The 6,660-nt window shown below is 53.3% G+C and overlaps 1 long non-coding RNA gene across 2 annotated transcripts; it reads left to right on the plus strand.

The window, feature by feature from the left end:
- Nucleotides 1-333: 333 nt before the first annotated feature.
- Nucleotides 334-5,375, plus strand: LOC129200912 (uncharacterized). 2 transcript variants are annotated; one of them, XR_008575162.1, is made up of 4 exons: nucleotides 334-484; nucleotides 1,276-1,465; nucleotides 2,922-3,094; nucleotides 5,227-5,375. It is a non-coding gene; the product is annotated as an uncharacterized LOC129200912 (long non-coding RNA). The 2 variants fall into 2 exon arrangements; XR_008575163.1 differs by lacking the exon at nucleotides 5,227-5,375 and having other exon boundaries at nucleotides 2,922-3,123.
- The last annotated feature ends 1,285 nt before the right edge of the window (nucleotides 5,376-6,660 follow it).

The following is a 6,660-nucleotide window of genomic DNA, read 5'->3' on the forward strand; positions in this document are numbered from 1 at the left end:
GCCAGACAAAGGCGGGCCGGCGTCCGACGTCAGCGGATCGGCGTGTCGGCGACTCCGCCTAGTTCACGGTTTTCCGGTTGTATTTTCTAGGCGCGAATCGATGCGCGAACGGGATATCCGCACCGGAGCGAACTTAAGCGAGGCGAGCGATGACCGGCGCGCTGACGTAGCAGTTTTCTGAGGTGTCGTATTATAGACGTAGCTAAAATCACATCCCGTCCTTTGAGTTTTGCAGGTGGCGGTCAGGCCTCGGCACGGCAGGCCGAAGAATCCGACTCCGAGCGGCCGAGGAAAAGGGACAGGCGAGAGGAAGGCGTTTCCTAGGAGGGCTTCGTCGCAGCGGAGGTCGACGCCGGGCGGCACGTCGGCGACCGGCGACGCTCTGTCTCGTGAGGGATGAAGCGGAACCTGGGGGATGGGGGAGCGTCCCGGTTAGATGACCTTTTCCCCATGAGAAGGGAATCTGGATTCTGCCCTCTGAAAGGTAATTTAAGGGGCAAAAATGGTGGTTGGGGGCAGGGCCAGCAGGGGTTTAACGCCAGGGTAGCAGAGGGCTATTTAGTCTGCCTCGAGTCTAGGGACAGATAGGGGTCCCGGGTCCATCGTGCCGGATATAAACATTCTGGCCTCTCTCAGCGTTGCAGCGTCATTTCCGTGATCTGTGCTTTTTCATGTGTATGGCGCCTTACGGCAGGTCTCTAGGTTCTGCCGCACGCGCTCGGCGAGCATCCGCGGGGTCCGCGACGCCTCGTCGCTTCGGAATACGGCCCGTCGAGCGTTTCTCGTCTCGCGATCGGAGCTTAAAGCGCACCTCGCATCGCAGATGTTTCTGCGAGGTGGCCTTTGTGGAGGTGGTCCGTGCCGGACTCACAATCGTGCTCTAGAAACTTCTGCCTCAATTGAAGTTTGATACCATCTTTCATCCCTGTATGCTGTGGGATGCCGGACTAGTCTAGTCTTGTTGGTGCCGAATACAGGGCCATTTTGACCCAGCAGAAGGGGCCTGGGGGAGTCCAGCTTGGGCGAGAGCAGGGATTGAGCAACTTGCTTATCTTGCACTGATAAGCACCGGACCTGAACAGGGGCAGGAGATGAGCAATTTGTTCATCTTAACAAGATGCGGCGTCTGACGGGTCTACTCCTTAATCAACTAAGTGACGCCTGGGGTGAGGGGGAGCCTCCTTCGCAGCTCGACCTTACTTTGGTAAAACTAAACAGACCACCGCTCTGTACTGAACATGTTTGTTCTCCGCCACTTCCCCCCCCCCCCCCCAGCCCCGACCAACTGCACAACAAGCCTTGTTAAGGGCCAGTCGGCACACAATACCTGACTTAGTCCCACCTCGCCAAAAGTATAAATCTGGCATTCAGAATCCTCTTTTTTGAGGACGAGAACTCCAACTATCTGGACAGGTTGACGGGCCTGGACCTCTCTCTCTCCTCCCCAAGCAGGGACGCCTCTTTGGTAAGACTTGCGCCTCCGATTATGTCGGATGTTACCCTGGGAAAACTATCATTAACAAAAGCGCTGAACTATTAACTTGAGCTCAAAATTGTTGCAGTAAGTGCATTTATCAACGGCAGTTCCAAACTTTTTATATCTGTCGCCTCAATAAACTACCTATTTTTCTTTTCAACTTTGCGAAACTGTTTCAGTGAAAGTCCTTAGTGGGGCTCTGACAGGCAAACGTTGACTCTGATCTGTGGCTACACACATAATCCTTTAGATGTAAACCGTTGACCAAGTCTGGGACTAAGACTGGACCTAGCCGCACCTAGGCTCCTCTCTGCGAAGGAGTTTAGAAAGCAAGGGGGTCCTTTCTGAACCTCGTGACTCAACGGGAGGGCCTCCCTCAGCCACACATCAGACTCGTACCCTTTCACACGACATATGCTTAGAGGCTTGTGTCTTAAAGCCTAGCTTCTCACACACACCCCCGTTGTTCTGGTGTTGTGTTGCCTTGCTGCAATTTGTGTTGGTTTTGACCACCATCTGAGACGTCTTGTTTTGTAGCGCTTTGCGTTGTATTGCCTTGCGCAGCCCTGTCTTTGGCTGGGTATTGCATTGCGCTACTCTGTATTCGTATTGCTTGCCAACGGAGACCGCCTCGCGTTACGTGGGCCTGCGCTCTGCCACGCCTCGCGCCGCTCTGCCTCACGTTACGTGGGCCCGTGCCCTGCCTTGCCCTGCGCCGCTCTGCCTTGCCGCTGCCTGCCAATGGAGACTGTCTTGCGTTCAGCGACCCGGTCCTCTGTGTTGCGTTGCGCGGCTCTGTCTTTGTACTGCCTGCCAATGGAGACTGTCTTGCGTTCAGCGACCCGGTCCTCTGTGTTGCGTTGCGCGGCTCTGTCTTTGTACTGCCTGCCAATGGAGACTGTCTTGCGTTCAGCGACCCGGTCCTCTGTGTTGCGTTGCGCGGCTCTGTCTTTGTACTGCCTGCCAATGGAGACTGTCTTGCGTTCAGCGACCCGGTCCTCTGTGTTGCGTTGCGCGGCTCTGTGTTTGGCTCTGTATAGCGTTGCGCGGCTCTGTCTTTGTACTGCCTGCCAATGGAGACTGTCTTGTGTTCAGCGACCCGGTCCTCTGTGTTGCGTTGCGCGGCTCTGTATTGCATTGCCTGGCCCTGTATTTGTATTGCCTGCCATTTGAGACTGTCCAGTGTTACATAGCGTTGTGTTAAGGCATGCTTTATATTTGGTTGTATATTGCATTGCAGTGCTTGGCGTTGCCTGGTGTTCGGTATGGCTCTTGTTGCATTTGGGTGGTTGGGCATTGCAGAGCCGGCATAGAGAGCGGCCCCAGCCCAGGATGGTAATCTGTCAGTACAGTCGGTTGGGGCGGAGGTCGTACGGGCCGTTTTGCGAGGCAGAGGGTAATTGTCGGCCAGCCGGCCCTAGAGCCCTTCCGTTGTGGTTTTCAGGTGCCACGGCACGATTTGGATTCCCGCACGACAGCCTCGAGTGAGGTTTTTGTGGAGTATCCAAGCAACAGCGAAGGAGCGGTGCAGTTAGCAAGGCATCTTCCCTGGTCCCTGCCTATGAGCGCTAACTCTACAGAGTCAGGCGGAGCGGCGATGCTGACTTAAGGGACAGGGTGAGGCCGTTCCACAGATGGGCCAAGAATCGGGGCCGTGGCCCGTTGTGGCGGGCGGGTGGCAAGAATGGATGTGCGTTTGGGTGAGGGGTGGAGCGTCAGGTTGTGGCGGTGCCTATTTTTGTGTGTGTTGGGCTGTGTGTGTGTGTTGTGTAATTTTTTTCTTCCAGGCAGAGCAAGCTAGTTTGCTTTTTGAAATTAGAATAAAAAAAACCCCAGCTGGGGGATTTTTTTTTTCCTCCCCCGGCTGGGTTTTTTTTTCCCCCGGTCCCGGCCGCTCCGCGAGGCGACGTTCGTCGCCAAAGTTTGGAGGGCGGTGCGGTTCGGGCCAGGGTTTTTGCCAGGCAGGGCGAGAGATGAAATTTTGATGGCGTCTCCCGGGAACGGCGTTCCCGATGAGCGCCGGAAGGAGGGGGCGATGTCCGGTCGCGGTGGAATGGACGTGTGTTTGGGTGCGGGGTGGAGGGTGAGGTGGTGGTGGTGGTGGTGGTGGTGCCTAATTTTGGGGGTGGGGGTGGGGGGTGTGCTGTGTATTTTTTTTCTTCCAGGTAGAGCAAGCTCGTTTTGCTGTTTGAGATTAGAATAAAAAAAACCCCAGCTGGGGGATTTTTTTTTTCCTCCCCCGGCTGGGTTTTTTTTTCCCCCGGTCCCGGCCGCTCTGCGAGGCGACGTTCGTCGCCAATGTTTGGACGGCGCTGTGGTTCGGGCCGGGGTTTTTGCCAGGCAGGGCGAGAGATGAAATTGTGATGGCGTCTCCCGGGAACGGCGTTCCCGAGGAGCGCCGGAAGGAGGGGGCGATGTCCGGTCGCGGTGGAATGGACGTGTGTTTGGGTGCGGGGTGGAGCGTGAGGTGGTGGTGCCTAATTTTGGGGTGGGGGTGGGGGTGTGCTGTGTATTTTTTTTTCTTCCAGGTAGAGCAAGCTCGTTTTGCTGTTTGAGATTAGAATAAAAAAAACCCCAGCTGGGGGATTTTTTTTTTCCTCCCCCGGCTGGGTTTTTTTTTTTTCCCCCGTGTCCCGGCCGCTCCGCGAGGCGACGTTCGTCGCCAATGTTTGGACGGCGCTGCGGTTCGGGCCGGGGTTTTTGCCAGGCAGGGCGAGAGATGAAATTGTGATGGCGTCTCCCGGGAACGGCGTTCCCGAGGAGCGCCGGAAGGAGGGGGCGATGTCCGGTCGCGGTGGAATGGACGTGTGTTTGGGTGCGGGGTGGAGCGTGAGGTGGTGGTGCCTAATTTTGGGGTGGGGGTGGGGGTGGGGGTGTGCTGTGTATTTTTTTTTCTTCCAGGTAGAGCAAGCTCGTTTTGCTGTTTGAGATTAGAATAAAAAAAAACCCCAGCTGGGGGGATTTTTTTTTTCCTCCCCCGGCTGGGTTTTTTTTTTTCCCCCGTGTCCCGGCCGCTCCGCGAGGCGACGTTCGTCGCCAACGTTTGGACGGCGCTGCGGTTCGGGCCGGGGTTTTTGCCAGGCAGGGCGAGAGATGTAATTGTGATGGCGTCTCCCGGGAACGGCGTTCCCGAGGAGCGCCGGAAGGAGGGGGCGATGTCCGGTCGCGGTGGAATGGACGTGTGTTTGGGTGCGGGGTGGAGCGTGAGGTGGTGGTGCCTAATTTTGGGGTGGGGGTGGGGGGTGTGCTGTGTATTTTTTTTCTTTCAGGTAGAGCAAACTCGTTTTGCTGTTGGAGATTAGAATAAAAAAAACCCCAGCTGGGGGATTTTTTTTTTCCTCCCCCGGCTGGGTGTTTTTTTTTTCCCCATGTCCCGGCCGCTCTGCGAGGCGACGTTCGTCGCCAACGTTTGGACGGCGCTGCGGTTCGGGCCGGGGTTTTTGCCAGGCAGGGTGAGAGATGAAATTGTGATGGCGTCTCCCGGGAACAGCGTTCCCGAGGAGCGGTCCTCTGGAGTTTTGTATTTGCCTGTGATTGAGGTAGTAGTGTTAACACTAGTAGCAGTGTTGGTTTTGAAAGCAAAGGGTGTTGGGTGTTAAAGTGACCAGTGTTGAGGAGGAGCAGGTGGGCATGCAAGAGGGTGTAATGGATGTTTTAGAAGGATGGGATTGTAAAGGTTTTGCCTGAGCAGTGTAGATTCTTGTGTAATAATGTAAACTAACGAAGGTGTTTGGTGTTATTCTTTAAAGGCAGGGAATCAGAGTAGCTATCCAGGTGACTGCAAGCTGCACGTGTTTGGCCAGGGGTTGGAATCAGAGGATCCAGATTGCATTGTAGTAGAAAGCTCTGGAACGAGAAAAATGTTAAGCGAAGCAGGAGAGATTGACTGTCAATGTGCCTGAGCTAGTAATTGTCATTGCTCTGAGTCCTTGCCATGGTGATAGTGCATCAATGGAAACATCTGTATTAATGCCTAATGTTGTTGATCTTTAAAGAAAGTATCAATAAAGGTGAAGTAATAAAGAATGATTTTTTTTGTTGTGCCGGTAGTGAAATGTTTGCGTGTCAGTCATTATTTGGGTGTTATTGTTTGTGTTTGAGTTTTGTCCTAAAGGAGGGGCAGGAAATTAATTTGTGTGTCTGTTGTCAGTGTTGTGTTTGTCTTTGTGCTTCTGTGTCCCTGGTGGCCTTTAATGTTCTGTCTTTTGTTTACACACATATTGTGAACAAAAATATTACTTAAAAAAAAATTGTAGTGTAGTTAAAATAAAAATAATGGTTTAGAGGAAAAAAAAAAAATTATAAGCAGCAGTAGAACATGTCACCTCCCTGGGAGTAGTAGTTTAAACAAACAAACAAAAAATTAATAAAATAAAAAAATCTACTCCCAGGGTGCGTGAAATTTTCTACTGCTGCACCAGACTTATTATTTTTAATTTTTTTATTTAGATATAGTATACATATAATAATACAACCCTATACAGCACAAAATCGTACAGTTTACCTATACAAACCCCCCTCAATTACAGGAAAACTACAGAAATCAGAATTTCCACTGTATACCGCCCTTCCAGGACCTAACCCAACCATAGAGGTACCGGTACCCACACTAGACAGAACCAAAACCCGTCCCGTCCAGCAACCTCCTCCACTCTCTATGATACCGAGTCCTCCAAGCCCTCCATTTTGAAAACCCCTATGACCGGAAGCGCTACTCTGTGGTCGGAAGTCCTCCATAGGACCAGGAACTCCTCCAACGCCCCCGGAACCCCCGTCTCTATGACCGGAAGACCTCCAACGGACCCCCGAAGTCCGCCGACTCCGACGGGAAACACTGTCCCGACAACCCGGAAGTGCCCTCAAACCCTAATAAAACCATCCCCGCCACCGGAAGTCCTCCAGATACACCGGAAGTCCGCCAATTCCGGCTAGAAACAGCCCTCCCAGCGACCGGAAGCCCCCTACATAACCCGGAAGTCGGCCATTTTGAAAAAGTGACCTTACAGGGCAGACCCTAGGGTTGCCACCAGACCCCTAGGCAGGGCCCGGTGTTAGGGGAGGAGCCGAGGGCACGGCCTAGGGTTACAGCACCCATTACACTCTACGGTTACAGTTGCAGCTATTAGGGTTACAGCAGCTATTAGGGGTTAGGGTCGTTACAGTTTAGGGTATTAGGTTTAGGG

Source organism: Grus americana, unplaced genomic scaffold (genome assembly GCF_028858705.1).
Source record: "Grus americana isolate bGruAme1 unplaced genomic scaffold, bGruAme1.mat scaffold_669, whole genome shotgun sequence".
Lineage (NCBI taxonomy): Eukaryota > Metazoa > Chordata > Aves > Gruiformes > Gruidae > Grus > Grus americana.